A 22,813-nucleotide genomic window follows, 5' to 3' on the forward strand; every position below is an offset into this window, starting at 1 on the left:
TATAGATATAGATATAGATATAGATATAGATATAGATATAGATATAGATATAGATGTATATGCTTCAATGGCCTGTTGAAATAGCCTGCTGGCTGGTCTCCCTGCTCGAAATCTCTCCCCACTCCAGTTCATACTACATTTAGCTGTTATATTTATATTAATCTTTCTAAAGCACAGATCACACCATGACACCTCCCAAATTAATAAACTCCAGTGGATCATTGACTCCAGGATAAAATGTAAAAATTCTGTGTTTTGCATTCAAAGCTTCTACAGTCTGGTCCTTTCCTACTTTTCCAGTCTTCTTACACCTAATTTTTCCCCATATGCCATTCATCCAGTGATATTGGCCTCCTTTGCTATTCCTCTCACAAGATACTCCATCTCCTAAATTTAGTATTTTCACTGGTTATTCCCTATGCCTGAAATTCCCTCTTCTTTTTTCATCCTTGCTTTCTTTGCTTCCTTTATCACAACTAAAATCCCATCTTCTAAAAAAAAATTTTCTGATCCTCCTTTGTTTTTTTAATGTTTTTATTGATGTCTTCTGTTTTTTTACGTCATCACAGTTATCCTCAATATCCCACCTCTTCTTCCTCCCAGACAGCCAATCTATATAATAAATTGTATTTTTTAAAGAGAAAAATCAGCACGACTGACTTATACATTGAAAAAGTCTGAAAATTTGTACAATGTGCAACACCTCTGGACATCTCACCTCCACAAAGGGGTGCGCTTGGGGTGTCTTTTAATGTCTCTTCACTCAAGTTCTGTTTGATCTTTATAAGTTTGTTTCATTCACTTTGGATTTTTTTTCCTTTGTTGTTGTTATTTCCATTTCCATTGTTGTAGTTATTATATAGGTTTCTTTACTCTGCTTACTTCCCTCTCTCAGTTCCATGATCATTCCATGCTTCTCTGTATACTTCATTTCTTACAGCATAGTGATATTAAAATACATTCATATACAACAATGTATTTAACCATTCTCAAATTACAAGCATCTACTTGGTTTCCAATATTTTGCTATGACCAAAAAAAGTGCTACTGTATATATAATGGTGCATATGAAGACTATCTTCTTATTAACAGTTTCCTTGGTGTATAAGTCCAGTAATGGAGTCTCTATGTCAAAGGGTATGGGATATATTAGTCAATTTATTTGCTTATTTCCAAATTGCATTCCAAAATAGTTGTACCAGTTTACAGCTCCCTCAACAATGTATCACTCTATCTATAGTCCCACAACCAGTCCAATATTGATTATTGCCATTTTTTGTCATCTTCATCAATTTTCAAGGCATGAAGTGAAACCAACTTCCAGGCTGTGTTGATTTGAATTTCCCTTATTATTAGTGATTTGGAGCATGCTTTCACATGGTTGTGATACTCACAATTCTTCTTTTGAGAACTGTTTGCTGATATCTTTTGACCACTTATTTACTGAGGAATGGCTATTAGTCATATATAGTGTTTATATATCTTGGATATCAAACCTTTTTCAGAGAAATTTGATACAAAGATTTTTTCCCCTTCAATTATTTTCTTTCTTTTCCATTTCCTAGGTATATTAATTTTGTCTGTGCAGAAACTTTTCAATTTCATGTAATCAAAGTTATCTATTTTATCTTTTGTAATTATCTCTCTTTCTTGTTTGGTTAAAAATACATCCCTTACCTATAGCTGCAAAAAGCATATGATGTACTTCTCTTCTATTTTTTATAGTATGATCTTTAATATTAAAGTTGCATATCCATTTGGAATGTATTGTGGGATATAGTGTAAGGTGCTCATATAAGCTGAAGTTCAGCCAGACTACTTTCCAGTCTTCCCAGCTGTTTTTATCAAATAAGGAGGGTTTGTTTTTTACTTCCACGTAATTTATTTTCTACTTTATCTAATACTAGATTATTTATTTCTATTGTTTCTGATACTCCTTTGTCTAATCTTTTCCATTCATCTTTCATCCATCCATTACCAATAACAGATGGTTTTGATGACTGTCACTTTATAATATAGTTTGAGGTCTGGAAGTGCTATTCTCTCTTTGTCCATACTTTTCATCATTTCTTTGGATATTTTTGGTCTTTTATTTTTCTAAATAAATTTTGTTATGATTTTATAAAGTTCTATAACATACTCTCTTGGTAATTTGATTGGCATGACACTAAAAGTATAAACTAGCTTTAATAGCATTGTTATTTTTATTACATTGGCAAAGACTAACCATGAACACTGAATATTCTCTAGTCATTAAAATTTTCTTTATTTCTTTAAGGAACACTTTGTAATTGAATCTACACAAGTCTTTTTGGGTTCATTAATATGTCAATCCCCAGATATTTTGTGCATTTTGTAGTTATTTGGAATGGGATTTGCATTTCTATTTTTGCTTCTTGGGTTTTTAGTTTTTATTATCTGGACATTCTGTTGATTTTTGAGGTTTTATTTTGTAACCTGAAATTTTGCAGAAGCTATTCATTGTCTCAATCAGTGTCTTTGCTGATTTCCAAGGATTTTTCAAGTATAACATCATATCATCAGCCAACAGGGAGTTTTATCTTTTCATTACCCATCTGTATCCCTTTAATTTCATCCTCTTGTCTTACTCCTGTCGGTAGCATTTTCAGAACTATATCAAAAAAAAATGAGGGGAATGAGCATACTTGCTACATTCTCATATGGGGAAAGGTTTTTTGTATCCTCATTACATATGATGCTTGCTTCAGATTTTACATAGATACTTATTATGATATTTGCGAAGGTTCCTCTATCTGTATTTTGAGTGCTCTTTAACATAAAAGAGTGCTATATTTTGTCAAAGGCTTTTTTTTGCATTTATTGAGATTATCATGTGGTTTGGGATGTTTTGGGGTTTTATTTTGATTATTTTTCCTAATGTTGAATCATCTTTGCATCCCTCATCTTGTTGTTGTTCATCCTGTTTTTGAAGAGGACCAATGACATCACAGGTAATGTCTTGACTTCTGTGTGAATTGGATTTAAGTGAGACAGAGTTGCACAAAGTCATCAGCCTCTCCCTCTCTTTCACAATCATCAAAATCCAGTGGCAAGACAAAAGTCAGAATGACTGGTGATGGCCCAGGATGCAGCGGATGACCTTGGTGTCTCGACCAAGCTCTAAGTGCTCTATGGCGCCTGCTTCAGCCACCTTTATGGCCATTGGAATAAATTGTTCTCATCTGCCCATTCTGCCAGAGTAGTCTTTACATGCTTGTGGTAGACAGCCTTCTCACTCACCAACATGTTTGAGGCCTGTCAGTTACCATCAACATGGTTTAGACCATCTGCCAAGACAATTTTACTGGGTTGTGGCTGCTGCACATGTTATAGATTCTTGGAGTTACAGGTGAGAGTTGGGTGAAAGGTGGACACCAGAAGTAGATGAGCAGCCCTGAAAAGGGCACAGCAAGTCCTCACAGCAGAGATACTTATCCTCCCTGAACAATCTAGTTGTTCATAATGAATGATTTCTTGGATAAATCTCTAGACTGACAGGATTTTATTTAAAATTTTTGAGTCAGTATTGACTAATGATATTGGCCCATTGTTTTCCCTCTTTGTTTTATCTTCTCTGTTTTAATTGTTAGGAGTAGATTTGTCTCATAAAAGGATTCTAGTATGGTGCTTTCTTTCTCAGTTTTGAAAATAATTTACAAAGTATAAGTACTAAATTGTTCAAGTTTGATAGAATTTCCCAGTGAATCCATTAGGACCAGGAGGTACTCCATGCCTTTGGAAGTAATTTTACAGCTAGATTTGTTTTCTTTTCTGAGATTGGGTTATTTAAGATTTGTGTCTGGTCTCCTGATAGTTTGTGTACATTATATTTTTGAAGGTATTATTCTATTTCTTTTGTGTTCTTTGTTTTGTTAGCATATAACTATGTATAGTATGCTCTGAATATTCTTTTATTTCTTCTGGTTTCATTATGGTTTCACCTTGCTTATTTTCTATTATATTGATTTTATTTCTACACTATTCTTTTTAATCAGACAAGCTAAAGGTTCATCAATTTTACTAGTCTTTTCAAAGAATCAACCTTTAATTGTATTTATTATTTTTATGGATTTGTCCAATTTATCTATTTTCCTCTAATTTTTATTATTTTCTCTTTTGTGCTTATTTATGCCTATTTGTTTCTTGGTTTTCATATTTTTAAATAATATTCAGTTAATCAATCTTTTTTTCTATCTTTTTCATGTATGTTTGTAGGCATAAAACTTCCCCTGAGGATTGCATTAGCTGAATCCTGGAAATTTTGGTATATTGTTTTATCATCATAATTTTATTTCAAATAATTGTTAATTTTTCTATAATTTGTTCTTTGACCCACTCATTAGTAAGAATTTCATTCTAAAGTCTCCATTTAAGTCTGAATCTTTTTATTTGTGGTCTCTGAAACAAATCTTTTTTTTTTTATTGTATTATGGTCTATAAAGGACTTAGTAACCATTTCTTCTTTTTTACATTTGTTTGCAACATCTCTGTACCCTAGTACATGATTAATTTTTGTAAAAGCTCCATGTGGTGCTAAGAAATATTTATATTCTTTTGCTGTTCCATATAGAAGACACCATAAGCCTTTTAATTCTAGTTACTATAGCAATTTATTCAGTTCCATGTTTTCACTTTTGTTTATCTTTCTGTTAAACTTTTCTAAAACTGGGGCAGCTAGGTGGTACAGTGGATAGAGCACCAGTGGACTCAGGAGGACCTGAGGTCAAATCCGGCCTTAGACACATAAAACTTATTAGCTGTGTGACCCTGGGCAAGTCACTTAAACCCATTGCCTAGCCAAAAAAAAAAAAAACTTTTCCAAAACTGGGAGAGGGATAGTGAAGTCCTATCACCATTTTGTTACTATGTCTTCTTGTAGCTTGTTAATGTTTCCTATACTACTTTAGACACTAAGGCATTTGGAGTATATAAGTTTGTAAGAGTTATTAATTTGTTGTCTGTGATTCCTTTCAGCATAATGTAGTTTCCTTATTAATCACTTTTTTTTTTATTTTTAAGTGTTTTTTTTTGCTTTGTCTGATAAAATAATTACAACTCCCGCTTTTTTACATTCACTTGATACATAGTAATTTTTTTCCATCCCCCTCACTTTTATTTTTCTTGTAAGCAGGAGATTATATGGTTTTGTTTTTTTGTCACTCTCATTTTATTGGTTTGTTTAATTCATTCACATTTAAAGTTTTGAGATTTAGGTTTGTATTTCCTTCCATTTGCCCCTAATATTTTTTAAGTTATGATTTTCCCCTCTTCTGATTTAAACACAGTATTATGAATAACTAGCTTAATCTTTTTTCAGGTAGTCTTATTCCCATTTGTTACATCTTTCCCTTTGGAGTTTTGCTTATTGGTTCTTTTTTCTCTGGTTTTATCTGTTTTGTTTTAATTTTCCCTCCTGTTATCCCTCTTAGTCAAGTAGACTCTCTTACTCTTTACCTGTACAGTTAATCCTGCTCTTTAGTTTTTTATATTTCATTTTTGTACCCCTTTCTGAAGATAGTTTCTCTTACTCTCTTAGCATCCCTCCTCTCTTTCTGTCTACTCTAGACTCCCATTCTCTGATTCTCGACCCCTACAATTATCTGTTCTCTCTTGATTCTTTGTATTCCTCATGGAATCAAAACTTCCAAGATATCCATTCTGGTCTCTCCCCTATAGGGGCCTGGAACAACTTACCCCATAAATCCCCTTTTTTTAATTGTACCTCACTCCCAAAAAAATGCCAATTTCTGGAGGTAACAGAGAGAATGCTGTCCTTGCTAGGACTCTTTATTATTAAATGTCTATCTTTTTTCATTTATGGATAAGCTCAGATTTTCAGGGTGGGTCACCGTGGGCTGTATTCTGCAATCCACTGCTCTTTGGATCATATTATTCCATTCTCTGCTACATTTTTTGGTAGGTAAAGAATAGTCTTGTATTATTTAAATTTCCTTCCTTATATTTGAAGGTCTTTCTCCTGATCACTCACAGAACTTGTGTTTCTGAATTGAATTGATAGATTTAATGTGTCTTGGAATTATCTATCTTAAATAAGTTTTTTTCTGGAAGCAATGTATGAATTCTTTCAATTGTTGTTTCATTTTCTATGTTCAGAAATTCTGGGCAGTTCTCTTTATTATTTCTTGCATTATGGCATTCAGGATTTTTGTCTTATGTTCTGAGAGACCTATTATCCTTACAGTATTTCTATGGATCTCATTTTCAAGATCAGTATTAGCTTAGATAATGAACATATTGTAATGTAATAGATTTTTTGCTTCTCTTCTTCTAGGTCATCCTCCACTTAAGGGTATGCACATTCTTAATCTTGTTCTTTCTTTTGTTTCTTTGGTGACACTTTCTGTCACAGATTCAAGTTGTTTTGTTTTGTTTTCTATTCTTGCCTATTATTTTGACTGTGTCCAGGGGTAGGGAACCTGTGGCCTTAAGGCCATATGTGGCCCTCTAGGTCCTCAAGTGCAGCCCTTTGACTGAATTCAAACTTCACAGAACAAATCTCCTTAATAAAACGATTTGTTCTGTAAAACTTGTACTCAGTCAGAAAGCCACACCCAAGGACCTAGAAGGCCACATATGGCCTTGAGGCCACAGGCTCCCCATTCCTGGTGTAGGCCATGAATTCTGCTCTCATAATTTTCATTTCCTTTTCATATCCCTTTAGGAATAGTGTGTTGTGATTTCATGTTCTGCTATATTCCACAGGGTCCTCTGTCTGATCAAGTATTGCATCATTTTCCTTTGTTTTGCAATGCTTATTCATAGATGCCTGAACTCATTTACTAGATCTAGAGTCCACACATCCTTCTGCTGTTAATGTTTTCTCTGTTGAATTATCTGCTTATATTCAAGGTCTCTGAATTATATTCTTCCTGATATCTTTAGTAATTTCAGTCTTTTTTCCCTTTATTTTCCTCTTTTGTTCACTTTCTAACTCCCTCCCCTGGGATGGTGGTCTCCCCAAGGGTTGGTTTTCAAAGTATCTCAGCCTCCTCCCATATTGGGCAATACACGACTTACCAGCACAGGTCCAAGTAACTTTTGGGGAGACAGAACTGGTCTGAGCTAGATGCTGAAATCTTTCCCTTGGGCTTAGTGGAGTGCTCCACAAGGCCCCATACTCACAGTATCCTGTCCTGGTCTGTCTGTTCTGGTAGTATGGGGTTGATTTCTGTAATTTGGATTCCTGAGACTCTGAGAGGTAAGGGGCATAGAGCATAGAGTTTGAGCTCTCTTTCAAGCACAGACACATGTCCTACCCTTTTCTCTCTGTTCCTTCATCTATTGCAGTGATCTTTTGTAGCAAAGAATGTTGTCATCATGGCCTATTGTAATAGTCCAGGCACAAGATGATGAAGGCTTGCACTATGGTGGTGGCAGTGTTAGAAAAGAGAAGGGGTGTATACAAGAGATGTTATGAAGGTAAAATTGATAGAACTTTTCAACTTTTTGGATATAGGGTTGAAAAAGTGCAAGGAGTCAAGAAAGATACTTAGTCTGAGAGACTAGGAGGATGGTGATACCCTCAACAGTAGTACAGAATGTGAAAAGGGAGAATAATAATAAGTTTTAGCTTTAGACATGTTGAGTTTAATATGTCTAGGGGATACCCAGTTTGGATCTCAATTTGATAAGTACAAAATAGAACTCATTTCCTCAACACTTCCCCAAACCATCATTCTTCCAAACATCCTTATTACTAGTTAGGGTACCACTATTCTTCCAGTCACCCAGGAGTGCAACCTCAATGTCTTCCTCAACTCCTCACTCTTGCTCACCCAACATATACAATCTGTTTCTACGTCCTGTTGATACCATCTCTATAACATCTCTTACATTCATCCCCTCTCTACTCATACAATTACTAACCTTACCCCATGGAGAGTCCCTCTCTTCCTTTAAGATGTAGTCTTTCTTGATTCCCTGTTACCCCAACCTGCTAGTACACTTCTTCTGAAACTGTTTTGTATTTGACTGAACTCTATATTTATATAGAATACATCTTCATATATACTTGTCTCCCCTTTTAGAATATAAAATCCTTCCAAGTCAGGATTGTTTCATTCTTTATTCTTGTATACCCAGAACCTAGCACAGTGTCTGGCATATAAGTGCTTAATAAATATTTATTAATTGATTGAATAGACTCTCAATTGGTCTTCCTGAATCAAATCTCTGTATTCCAATCACTCTACAGAACTATTGACATGATTTTGCTAAAGTGCATGTTTGACCATGTTACTCTCTTCTCAATAAACTCTGTCTCCCTATTTTCTCTATGACCAAATATAAACTACTCTGTTTGACATTTAAAGCTATTTGTAACCTGACTCCTTCCTATTTCTTCTAGTCTTCTTACATATTGCTACCCTCCATCATTTTTACAATCCAGCCACAGCATCCTACTCAATGTCCCTCATGTACCACACAGGACATATCCTTACCTTATGCCCTTGCATTGGCTGTCCCTCACATCTATCTTGCTAACTTTTAAGATCCCTGATTTTCTATGAGACTCAGCTCTATCACTACCTGCTGCAAGAGGCCTTTCTCTTGAAGATTACCCTTACATCTATTTCATATGTCACTTATATATACACCTATAAATATATCCCCAATAAAATGTAACTTCGTTGAGGGCAGGGATGGTTTCCATTCTTTTTTTTTTTGCATTACCATTGATTAAAGAGTGCCTGATACATAGTAAGCATATAAATGCTTCTTGACTTGTAGATTAATTCAATCAGTAATATCATCCTTATACAGGAGAATCTGGAGAATTTCATGATCTATAGGGGATCTCTCTTCCATTAGATCTCTACATTGGACATTCTCCATTACAGTGACAAACACTTGGAATGCAAAAGTTTCTCAGTTTGACTCATGTAATATTAGTAATCAGAGGGTATTGCACAAAGAAAACTATGTAATTACAACTTTCAAGGACTCTTCAATGATTTTGCATGTGCATGGGTGATCCCTTGTTGGAGAAAAGCTTTTTAAGTTTGTTCTAAAGAATCAGTTTGTTTTTTAAGAAAAATAGTTAGCAAACAACAAGCACAGTAGCTTCATTTTAAATTTATTTTTCAATGAACAACAATTTTTCTATCCCTTCTACCTACTTCTCTTGAAAAAAGATAAGGAAAACCAAAACTGTTATAACAAACACACATAGTTAAAACAAATTCCCACCTTGGTCATGTCCAAAAATGTATTTCATTTTATCTTGAGTCCATCATGTCACTTTCAGGAAATGGTGGTATGCTTCAACATAGATCCTCTGGAATTATAGTTGATCACTGTATTGATCAAATTCATTAAGTTTTTAAAAGTTCTTCATTTTTTTTACAGTGATGTTTTTAATACTATAAATCAAGCCCCTGATTCTTGATTCTCTGCAGTTAGGTGGCTAAGTAGGTAGAGTGCTGGCCTTGGAATCAGGAAGATCTGAATTCACATCTTGCCTCAGACACTTACTAGCAATGTGACCTTGAGCAAGTCATTTAAGCATGCTAAGCCTCAGTTTCCTTAATTGTAAAATAAGGATAATAACAACTCATACTTCACAGGGTTGCTGTGAGAATCAAATGAGATAACATGTAAATCACTATGCAAGCCTTAAAGTGCTATATAAATGCTACCTATCATCACCATCATTGTTAATCAGCAAATAATAGGTCATACCTTTCTGAGAGTTCTTAACATAATACTTGGCTTATTTATTAATAACACTTAATATTACATATCAAAATGGTACCAATCTAGCAAAGTGATAAATTGTACTTATGGCTACTTTTTGATTCCCTAAAAGATGACAGGAAGAGGAAGAAAATGAACATGAATGTAAGAAAATGGCCATTTTCGTCTTTGGCTATGGTCAGGGTAAGTGGAAAAATAAGAAGGTTGGAGGGGGGTGGTGGATAGGAAGATAGTAATGGTCTACAGAGAGAAAACAAGTCCCCTCAACTCCAATTTTGTGGCTATTTTTAGACCAAGCAAACAATCAACAAACTGTGACTGTTAAGATCAAAATCCAGGAATTAGAACCCAGGATAATTGAGAAAATGGTCAGAAAACATTTAACTGCCTTAATGAATACAAATCATGAAGACTAGATGATCTGTGTCCCAATGAATTAAAAGTTTAAGTTGAAGATGTGACTGCTAAACCACAGACTCTTATCTTGGCCAAGGGGATATGGGGAATGTGAAGATTAGGAAAGAGAATTCAGGGTTGGAGACATGCAAATGTTGTTCTAATTTTCAAAAGGAGAAAAAAAAATTATTTCAAATACAGGAGAATTTGTTTGACTGATATCAATTCCTACCAAAATTCTAGAATGCAGTGATATAGGGCCTTAGAAAGACGCAGAAGACATAGGATCATGTATTTGGAGCTAGAAGTGACTTTAGAGATCATCTAGTCTAGGGCTTCTTAAACTTTTTCAACTACCAACCCCTTCAGTGCTTTTTAAATGATGGATTGCAACTTACAGTTTAAGAAGCACTGAGTCCAAACCTCTCATTTTGCAGATGAGGAAACTGAGGCTGAGACTTGCCCAGGTCATAAGAGGCAAGACCAGGATTCAATCTCAAGTCCTTTGTCTCCAAATTAAACACTCTTTCCACTGTGCCACAACTCCTAGGGTTCAAGACCCTCATCTGCCACTTACAATCATATGAGTTTTCTGAACCTGTTATTAACCATCTTCTCATATCATAATGAGAGATTGAAATATTTCCTCTTGTAGATATTTAAAAACAGAAAAGCCTGATAATGACTTCTTCCTTTTCCTATTCAACTTCAGAGGCAGCCATGTAATGCAGTGGACAGAGCACCAGGCCTAGAGTCAGGAAGACCTGAGGAAAAATCCATCCTCTGATGCTTACTAGCTCTTTGATCCAGGACAAGTCACATAACCTCTGTCTGCTTCAGTATCCTCAGCTGGAAAATTGAAATAATAATAGCACCTACCTCCCAGGGATGTTCAAATAAAAGAACATTGTAAAGTGCTTATGCAGTGCCTGACACATAGTAGGCATTTAATATATGCATGCTTGCTTCTTTCCTTTCTTATTCAGGTAGAATAATAGGTCCTGAAAAAGAGATCAGGAAAATGTTCTGTGAATGGACTTAGTTTTCTTTGGCTGAAAGGGTCGGACCATTTCAATTCAAAACTGACTCATCACTTTAAAAAGCAGCAGGGTAGCATCGCCCCCAATGTTCATTAAATCTGGAAGAGTGCTCAGAATACCTAAGGTACAATTTCTTCAATTGTATATTAAGAAGATAAATACATATGAGAAAATCTAGGCGCTACATGGGGGTAAGTATGGTGGATGGCATTTGGGTAAAGTTCTACAGAGGCAAAAAAAAAAAAAAGCAATATTGTCACCTGAGAATTCTACAGATCATCATGAAAGTAAGATGAAATAAATGAGGAATTTGAGAAACAGATCATGAGCCTGGCACAGAGACATGATATAGCAATGATGGGTGACTTGAATTATATGGCCATCTGCTCGAGTACTTCTGCTGCCAAAAGCAAAGCAAATAATAATTCCCTGGCTTTCCTTACAATATAATTTCATCACAGGATCATAGATTTGGAACTTGAAGGAACACTTGCAATTATCCAATCTAATTCCCTTATTTTAAAGAAGAGGAAACTATAAATGCCAAAGAGGTAAATGATTTTCCCAGGATTGCACATATAAACAGCAGAACAAGAATCTGAACCCAGATCTTCTGGCATAAATTCAGCCCTCTTTCTGCTACACCAGACTGACTATTTTATAGCACATACATTGAAAGAGGAACCACCTCAATCTCCACCAACAAAGAGCCATTTGTTTTGGGACTAGAAAAGAATGAGAACCTTGGGGTAGGAGGTGAGTAAAAATTCCACTTTAGGATTTGAGATAAAAAGAACAACCAAAACTAGGTCTCTACTCTATTACTAGTCTAGACTAGGTTTCTGAATAGCTTCAAAAAAGGATAGACAGAATTATACCCTATACTAGAGTGAAAAGAAGGAGGAAGGGAAAGTATGTCACTATTTCATACAATAAGAGTTCATGAGATGAAGAGTATAGAAATATAGGGGAAGGATTGAGGAAAACAAGCATCCCACAAACTCCACCTTTGTCTGAACTAGAAAAAGGAAGTTTGGAGAGAGACAGAGAGAGAGGGGGAGGGAGGGAGGATGGTAGGGAGGGGGGAAAGAGAGAAAGAAAGAAAGAAAAAGAGAGAGAGAGAATGAGAATGCTATTTAGAAATATGTTAAACTCAATAGGAAAATATGTGGTGGAAAGGATAGGAAACAAGGTGGCATTAGAGGGAGAGAAAAGATGGATTTACAAGTGAGTTCTATCAAACATTCAAAGAACTATTAATTTCAATATTATATCAACTTATTGCAAAAAAAAAAAAATAGATCCTACCAAGCTATAAGCCAGAGGCACTGGAGAAAAATCTAGTGTGCTTTAGATGAACTTCATAAAGAGAGAGCAGCAATCATGATTTCATATTAGGCTAGGATAAAAGTAGACACGTTAAAAAGAAGCAGGGAAGCTATACTATATCTAAATGAACCATAGATTAAGAATCAACATCAAAATTTAATTAAATACATCAAACAGAATAGCATCTAAATATTTAAAGGAATGTTAGTCAAACTTCAGGGACAAATGGAGAGTTAAATTATAGTAGTAAGTAACTTCAATGTATTTGCTTTCAGATAGACTAATCAACAAAAGGTAAACATCAAAAATGTTAAGGACTTGAAGAAATTTTTAGAAAAATTAGAATGATGAAACTCTAGCATTTACTGAAGGGCAAGAGGAAGGATTTTACATATTTCTTAACTATGCGTGGCATCTTTACAAAAATTGATCATGAATTGGGGCAAAGCAGTCTCAAAAACAAAAGCAGAAATGTAGATATACTAAAAATATCCTTTGCTGACCAAAATGATAAAATAAACAAATAATGGGTCATTTCAGAAAGAATATAAAAATTTAATTGGAGATTAAATAACTTAATGCTAAGAAACTGGTAAATAAAAGAACAAATCATAGAAACAATAAAAAAGTCTTCATAGGAAATAAGAGCAATGAGACAACAAAATAAAACTTATGAGATGCAGCTAAAAGGTCTCAGGGGAAATTTTATATCTCTAAATAATTTCATCAAAAAAGAGGGAAAGAATAAATCAATAAATTAGGCATACAACTAAAAAAACTAGAAGAGCAAGTAAAAACAACAATAACTAAACATCAAATTAGAAAATCTGAAAATCAAAGAAGAAATTAACAAAATTGAAAGCAAAAATATCGAAAAAACTAGGAGCTGTGTTTTGGGGAAAATAGCTAATAAAATAGATAAAGAATCAGCTAATCAGAGTAAAAAAGGAAGAAGTAAATAAGATATCAGTGCCAAACTCAAAAAAGAATTCACAATTGAACATGAAATATAGGAAATTCTCAGAAACTATTTTTCCAAATAGTATGCCAACAAAATAATAACTTGGAAGAAATAGATTAATATTTGCAAAAATATGAAACCTTCGTATTAAGTGTACAAGAAATAGAAAATGTAAGGAATGTAATTATGGGAAGGGAGAAAATGATGAAGCCATAAGTAAACTCTCAAAAGGAAAATATAAAAACAAAACTCTAGGACTAGATGGATTTACAAGTGAATCCTATCAAATATTCAAGGAACTATTAATTTCAATATTATATCAACTTATTGCAAAAAAAAAAAGAATAGATCCTACCAAGCTATAAGCCAAGTACTATTTTGATATCTACACCAGGCAAAAAGCAGAGAAAGAAAATTCTAGATCCATATCCCTAATATACATTGACACAGACATATTAAATTAGAATATTAGCAAAGAGGCAGTGACAATCTATTAACAAAGTTATATGCTACTATCAAATCCAGGGTGAGTTTAATATGGCAACTAAAAACATATTAAACTATATTAATAACAAAAATAATGTGATTACATAAGTAGAAGCTGAAAAAAACTTGATAAAATCCAATATCCATTTCTGCTAAAAAAAAAACTATAAATCATAAGAACAGATTTTTTCTTAACAATGTAAATATTATCTATCTAACATCAATAGCAAATATTACCTGTAATGGAAAATGTTTGGAGACTTTAACATTAAGATTGAGGCTAAAGCAAAAGTGCTGATTATTAGCAATTATTTTACGTAGTATAGTATTAATATAGAATGGTATTTTCTACTATAGCCATGTAGCTATAGCAATAAGACAAGAAAAATAAACCAAAGGAATAAAGTCAAAAAGCAAACAAAACTATTAATAGATAGTTAATAATATTTTTATGATCTATCTAGAGAACCTCAAGGAGTCTACAAAAAATAACTGAAATAATAAATTTATCAAAGTTTTAGGATATAAAATAAACCCATTTAAATCATCAGCATTTCTTTATATTACAAAGAAAACATTGCAGAGAGATAGGGAAAGAAATACCAGTAAAAATAAAAATATTTGGGAGTCTATCTACCCAAACACACATGAGAATTACATGAACGCAACTACAAAACACCTTTTTTAAAAATAAAGACAATTAATTATTCATTGTTAAGTCTGCTAATATAATAAAAATGATAATACTACTCAGATTAATATACTTATTCAGTGTAATACTCAAATTATCAAAGTATTATGCCACAGAGCTAGAAAAATATAACCAAATTCATCTAAAGGAACAAAAGACCAAGATTCTCAAGGGGCATGATGAAAAAAAAAATGACAAAGAAATGGTCTTAACTAACTGTGAACCAGATCTCAAACTACACCAAAAAGCAGCAATCATCAAAATTATTTGGTGTTGGGGGGGAGGAGAGGGAGAGGGAGAGGGAGAGAGAGAGAGAGAGAAGATAAGTGGAACAATTTAGGTATATGATATATAGAAGAAAACTAACACAGTAGGATATTGTTTAATAAACACAAAGACCTTAGCCACTGGGGTAAAAACTATTTGACAAAAACTGATGAGATTAGTAGAAAGAAGTCTAGCATAAATTAGTTTTTGAATAATTTCTCATACCATATACCAAGACAAGTTCCAAGTGGGTATATGACTTAGATATAAATAAATTAAAGAATCAAGAAAAAATAATTACCTTTTGGATGTATGGACAGGGGAAGAGTTCTTCACCAAACAAGGGATAAAATATACAAAATATTGTACAAAATGTAATTGACAGTTTTTATTATATAGAATTTATAAAGTTTTTGCTTGCACATACACACAAAACACAGTTAAACTTAGAAAGCGAATGGGTATCTGGAGAAAAATCTTTTCAGCAAACTTCTCTAATAAAGGTCTCATATCCAAATATATAAGAAACTGATCCAAATATATAAGAACAAAAGTCAGTTCCAAATGAACAGTCAAAAGATACAAGTAGATTTCAAATGAAGAAATCCAATCTATTAACAAAATTGAAAAACAGGGTAAATTATTAAAATTTTAAGAAGTATAAATTAAAGCAACTCTATCTAAGATTCCACCTCTTATCTATTAGATTGGCTAAGATCCCAAAAAGGACTAATGAAGAATGTTGGAGGGGTTGAGGAAAAACAGGGATAAATGGTGAGGCTATGAACTGGTATAGCTATTCTGGAAAGTAGTTAGGAACTAAATCCCACAAGGCACTAAGCTGTGCATATCATTTGATCCAGTGCTTCTCCAACATACCACCAGGAATCTCATCATATTGTGGGGTCTCATCAGCTTTGGTACTCACATCAGTACCTTCTGCCTCTGAGACCGCTTTGATTTTAAGACAGAGTGGGAAGCTCCTCCTAAAACCTCTATTTAAGGAGAACTCCCAGGACAGCTATCTCTTCATTTACCACCTGATTGCACATCTCTGTGCCTTGACACCCCAAACCTTCCCTTTCTCTCCTCCTTTTCTGCTTCTTTTTCTGTTGTCATCTTCCCTCATTATTTGTTAACTGTCTTTTCCATATTTTTTTTGGTGAGGCAATTCAGGTTAAGTGACTTGCTCAGGGTCACACAGCTAGTAAATGTCAAGTATCTGAGGCCAGATTTGAACTCAGGTCCTCCTGACTTCAGCGCCAGTGCTCTATTCACTGCACCACCTAGCTGCCCCTGTGTATTATTTTTGTATCCCCAGTAGTTAATACAGTGTCTGCCACATAATAGGTGCTTAAGAAAATTATCGACTGATAATAATACTGCTACTAAGCCTATACTCCAAGGAAATCAAACACAGAGGAAAATGACTCTTATAAATGGACTCCACTGGAGAATAGCTAAACAAATTATGGTATGTGAATACAAAGGAATATTATTGTATTGTGGAAGGTGACAAAATGAATGGTTTCAAAGAAATCTGGAAAGTTTTATATGAATTGATACTGATTAAAGTGAATGAAAACAGGAAAAATTATTCAATAACATTACAAAGGAAAAAAAAAACTTTGAAAGACTTAAGCCCTCTCGTGTACACAGTGTCCAACTATGATTCTAGAGAACTGATAATGAAGCATGCTAGCTATATCTTTACAGTGGTAATAAACTCAAGAAATAAAGTAAGACATTCACCTTCAAACATAGCGAATGTGGGAACTGGTTTTGCTTGACTATAGTTTTTTCATTACAAGTATTGAGCTTTCTTCTTTTTTCTCTCCCAATTGAAATCATTGCAAAAGTAAAGAAAGAATAGGATAGGGTAGCAACTTTCATCATTTCTATGGCTCTTCAGGAAAATGTACTTTGTCCCCTTTCTACATGTAAATACATCCATCTGCAATCCTCAAATAAAATACACAGAGCAGAAGCTTTTCAATATGGTCCTCCTACATCACCTTACAATACCTCCTACTTCTCTTCTAGCAAAAACATATCAAAGGTCAATAGTCACAATTCAATAGTCCTTTTTATTTTTTTCCCCACGGAACTATGAGACTTTTGTCTCTCAGCTTTAAACTAGCCATGTTAAGGGATTGTGCAAAGAGATAGGGGATCAGGAGAGTGGGCATGAAAGGATCCAAAATACACAGTAGAACAATTAACATCTAGATAAGACACAGTTTTGCTCTGAAAGGTTGACTCAGTGGTAATTTGAGAGGCAGTAAAAGCCCTCTTCCTTGAAACATCTTCCAACAAGTTTGAAATTGCTATCATTCATGTCAGGACTTTTAATTGAGGCACTGAATCCACAGAAGAGAATGTGAATGAGATAAAAAAAATTAGAAGAGGAATATCATAGCTGACATTTATATGTAGCGCTTGAATGTTTATAATCTACTTTGCACACATTTTCTCACTTATAGCCCCACCGCATAAGGCAGGTATTATTATTCCTATTTTACAGATGAGGAACCCGAGATTGAGAGAGATTAAGAGATCTGCCCATGATCCTTCAACTAATAAATGTGGGAGATAGATTTACTCAGATCTTTCCTAACTCAGAGTCATCAGCTTTCCACTACAATAGACTGCCTATCAAAAATGTTAAGCCATTGGTGCCCTCTAACATCACAGATAACTTTACCATATTTATTTTACCAGATGACCTAGCACTGAATAACATGCTGAGGGACAGGGAAGTAGGACAGGTATATTTCAAAGGGGGGAAGTAGATGCCAGTGGGCAGCACTAAATAACTGGTAAAGAATGTAGGGGATGAGAAATGAGTAGATCAAAGGAATGCCAGAAATAGACTTTACCTAGGTGTTAGGAAAGCATTTGATAGAGTTTTGTGTATTATTTTTATGGGAAAGTATAGAAAGATATGAATTAGATGAGAGTAAAATTAGACAGACTTAATCAATTTAATGACCAAATCAAGTAAATAAGCATTTATTAAGCACTTACCAGGCTCTGTGATAAGTACTACAAATAGAAAGAAAAAGGCAAATATGCATTTCCTACCCTCATGGAGTTCACATTCTGGTGGAAGAGACAGAATACAAATAATCATGTATATAACAAGATATATTCAGCATAAATGGTAAATAATCTGACCCCCAAAAAGAGTCATAAATGGCTTGTTCTCAACTTGGAAGGAATGAAAAGTGAAGTGGTGGTGATCGGGCTCAACCTAAGCGAAGCTATGAAGTAGGCAAAGTTTATTTTTAGCTTTTTCTCACCACCACCTACCTTACCTGATGCCAGTGGTGGTGTTCATTCTTTCTCCTCCTTCTCCCAGGTCCCCACATAAGGAGATCACTAGCCTGTACTTTGCTGCTTGTCAAACAAATGCTAATAGAATTCCTCTCTAGAGATAGAATGATGAGCATCATTATAGTTGGGGAGATTTTTTTGGGCAGAGAAGCTTGCTCTACATTCCAGCAATCTCAATAAACTGTCAGTGCACTATTCTACTAAAGCTTATAACATATACCCTGTGGAAGACAATAAAAAAAAGAGAGACTCATGATTTGCTCTCTTCAATGCAAATTGCTAGAAATTGTAGATGTAAAGTGGAAAGAGCATCAGATTTCGGTTAAAAGACATGAATTCAAATGCTGTTCCTGACATGAACTGCATGGTCATGAGCAAGCAAGTTACTTAACCTAATTGAGCCTCAGTTTCTTCATTTGAAAAATAAAGATGATAAATTTTTGTACTGCCTAGCAACTTTACAAGGTTGCTGTGAAGAACAGCCTTCCTAAGCTTTAAAGTGTGGTCTAAATGTGATCTGTCGTTGTCATTACTTCATTTTATTTAACATATATGTTCCTGATCATTATGTATAAATTGGATCATACTTTGCACTATGGTTCTTAACATTTTTACGTCATGGGATATTTTACCAGTCTGATGAATCTTATCAATCCCTTCTCAGAATAATGCATTTAAATGCTTAAACTACATAAAAATACAAAGGAATCCAATTATATTAAAATATAGCTATCAAAATAATTTTTAAAAATAAACATACAGGGTTCTGCCAAAAATACCATGCCCAAAAATCCTGAATAAAAAAATAAATGGACATTTAATGAATTGTCAGACTTTCAGGACTTCATTAAAAAAATTAACCTGAACTTAATAAAAGATTTGACATACAAGAGCCAAGAGAAAAATAGGGTACATACCAAAGACTAATTACAAGGGACTCAATAAGGACTGACTGTTTACTTTTTATGTATGTAAAATGTAAAATGTATGCCTAAGATTGTTATTAGCAATTGGCTAGTTCATAAGAAAGATTGGAATAGACCTGAGTATGATACAATTTTTAAAAGTAAAACTGTTTAGGAACAACTAAAAAGAGTAATTATCTTATACAAATAAGTTGTGAGAGGAAGAACCGACACAGAGGAATTAGATGGGGGAGGAGGACTAGTAGTATTATAAACCTACTTTCATTGGGAATGGGTTCAAAAGGGAACAAAACATATATACATAGATACGTATGTGTGTATGTATGTATGTATGTATGTCTAAAGTCTTCAAAATTCAGAAGGAAATAAAATGCTAAGGGATGGGGGAGAGGATAAGGGAGGGATCTTTAGAGGGGAGGGTGAGGGAATAGGGTAAAGAAGGGTATAGAAGGGTGTTTAGATTTATGGGAATTCGAGAATAAGGGAGGGATCTTTGTGGGGGGAGTAGATTAAGTAATAGGAGAGCAAGGTAACAGGGTAAAGTAGAGGAGTCAGGAGGGATAGGAAATAAGAGATACACACAAACATAAAATAAAGATCAGGAGTATAATTTATTAGGTAAAAAGGAGCAGGGTGGTCATCATGATCTTAGACAAAGTTAAGGCTAAAATAGATTCAATCAAAAGAGAAAAATAGGGAGACTACACTATTTTTCAGTCATATTTATCAACATTGTTTTGGACTATTAAAAACAACTAAACAGTAAAAGGTGGGAATATTGTTGTGGTACAGGAAACGATGACTTGGAAAAATATGGAAAGACTTGGACATATGAAGGAAGAGGTTAGTCACCCACAGAGAAACAGAAGATAAATAAGTATAATACAATCTTACCCAGATGCTTATAAATGTATATGTCTATATATGACTATGATTATTGATATCTAAGTATATGTATATGTAAGTGTATGTATGTTTGGGTGGGTGTATGGGTATTTATGTATATTTTTACATCTTTGTGTGTATGTATGTATATGTGTATGTATTATATACACATACATGTGTATATGTGTGTGTGCAAATGTATATATACTTATATTTGTGTGTATATGTATATATGTATGTTTGTATATATCTATATATCTGCACTTAATTAGAGTCTTCTGGGGGGAAGGGGGAAAAAAGAACAAAGTAAAAAGTGCACAGCAAGAGAACAAAAGAAAGTTTACAAAGAAGTAAAGAAAAGATGGACAGCTCTCAACACAATATGTAGTATTTATTACATAGGCTTTCTTGAAATGGAAATTTATTGCTCTATATTTTGAATCCTCTCACATTCTGCTGTGCACATAACAATATTTTTTTTCTTTTCTTATTTAGTATTATTTTAGTTTTAGTATTTGCATTTGTTTCATTCTTTTCTTATTTTCTATTTAAGTTTAAAATTTAAAAAATTACAAATAAAAAAATAAACACAGATTCTAGGTCAAGAACTCCTGAATCTTGCTATATAAAGGAATTCTATAGTGAACTATTTTGTAAAGTAAAGCAAGTTCTGGGAATTCAAATAATTACTATCATATAATACACATTTATTATTTTCTAAACTCTTATCTTCATATATTATATTTATTTAAAGTGGGCACCTACCTATAATCTGTGTTTTTAGAGAGAAAAGAGGAATTTGGTTTTTAATTTCAAGAGATGAGCCTACATACTTAATGGCAAACACATCAAATGAATCTCTTTGAGAATGTTGAAAAAATATTTAATCAGCATTTGAAAGCATTTATTGGGCCATTAAAGCAGTTGGGGAAATGTGAACAATTCTCATCAACCACCGTTCATTTAATTTGTAATTGGACACTTGCGCACCTTATTTTCTGATGATCTAAATCACCTGGAGTTACCTGAATGAGATCTAAGACTGGATGGACTTAAAATGTGCAGTATCCTTGGTTTTCCAGTAGAGGGCAGGAATGATTTCAAAAACTGGAAAAAATACATTGACCACATTTATCAATTTAAATCAGATGGAAAATTTCACTCTATTCTTCTGCTAAAAAATGTTATTACTAATGACTTAATGGATTATACCTACATGGATTCTGAGAAGTCAGCAACACACTTCACTAGACAATTTTTGTGACAAGGGCAAGAGTATTTGAAGGTACATAACACTGTTTAAAATTCCACCCCCACAGAAACTACACTCTGTGGCAAAATAGTAGGAATAATAGTTTTTTTGTGATTCAATGGATAGGCAGCCATTATCAGCAATGGAATTTCTCTTCCTAGGATGCTTAAATGCACAGGGAAAGTGCATGTCTGGGAGAATGGATAAATGTTGAATAACAATGGAAAATAAAAAAAAAAATTTCCAAATGGAATAATTTGGATTGAAATTTTCACTGAGTTTCACTCAGATTTTCATTATATTTGTCATATAGACATATATGTATATATATACATATAAACACATATCTGTACATATATGCACACATATATATGCACGTTTATCTATATATGTGTGTTTGCATGCATTTATATATAACAGCAAATTACTAGGTGGAAAAGAGGGAAAGGAATAAGGGAGTTAAAGGATGCGGAGGTTGGGGAAGGAAGAAAAGAAAGGAGAATGAGAAGGGAAGGAAACATATACTAAAGGGAAGAAATAAATTCAATCAGTATCACATTTCAAATTTATGTTGGTAGTATGTGAAAGAGTATGTATGGATTAGTAAATCTAGGGTGTGGAACTAAAGGACCACAAAGGTACTTTAATCACTCTCTCTAATTAAGGGTAGGGGAATTCAAAGAGAAATTAGGATACAGGGAGTGAGCAAATGAATAAAAAGCTTGGTGTCATAGGATAAGATTTCGTTTTCTAGACCAATGCTTGGAATCCAGAAATGATCAGCTGTTTCGTTTAGAAAAAGGAAAACTAAAAAGAATTCATTAATTGATCAGATCAAGAGGATACTAACTAGTAGGTGAATGCAATGTCTTCTCACCTTATTAGAGTACACTGGAGTATTGCATTCAGTCTGGGGACGAAATTTTAGGAAGGAAGCAAGATGCTGTGGTCAGTCTGGAGAAGGGTGACAAAGGTGGTGATGGGACTCAGTATAGTGTGATACCATAATGGGTTAAAGGAATTAGGGATATTTAACCTAAGGAAGAGAAGCCTCAGAGGGGACATGACAGCAATCTTCAAGTATTTAAAGGGCTGTGAAAAAGAAAGATTGTAATTTGGGTCACAGGATTTAGAGTTGGATGGTACCTTAGTGGCTATCTAATACAAACCCCTAATTTTATGGATAAGAAAACTGAGGCCAAGAAAGACTAAGAAAGTTGTTTTCTATCACATAGTCAATAATTAGAAGGGCTGTTTTTAAAGTCAATCTTAATCAATGGATAAGTGTTTATTAAGTACCTACTTTGTGCCAGGCTGTGTGCTAGGCATACAAATATGAAGAATGGAGCAACCCCTACCTTCAATGAGCTTAAATTCTAACTAACAAGTCAAGTACATGTATAATTATGAATAAAATAAATACAAGAAAATTAATTCAAGATAGATAGAGAAGGGAGGAACTAGTAGTTTGGGGGACCAGGTTTCATATAGAAAATAGTGCTTGAT

Source organism: Vombatus ursinus, unplaced genomic scaffold, assembly GCF_900497805.2.
Source record: "Vombatus ursinus unplaced genomic scaffold, bare-nosed wombat genome assembly UNPS02014812.1, whole genome shotgun sequence".
NCBI lineage: Eukaryota > Metazoa > Chordata > Mammalia > Diprotodontia > Vombatidae > Vombatus > Vombatus ursinus.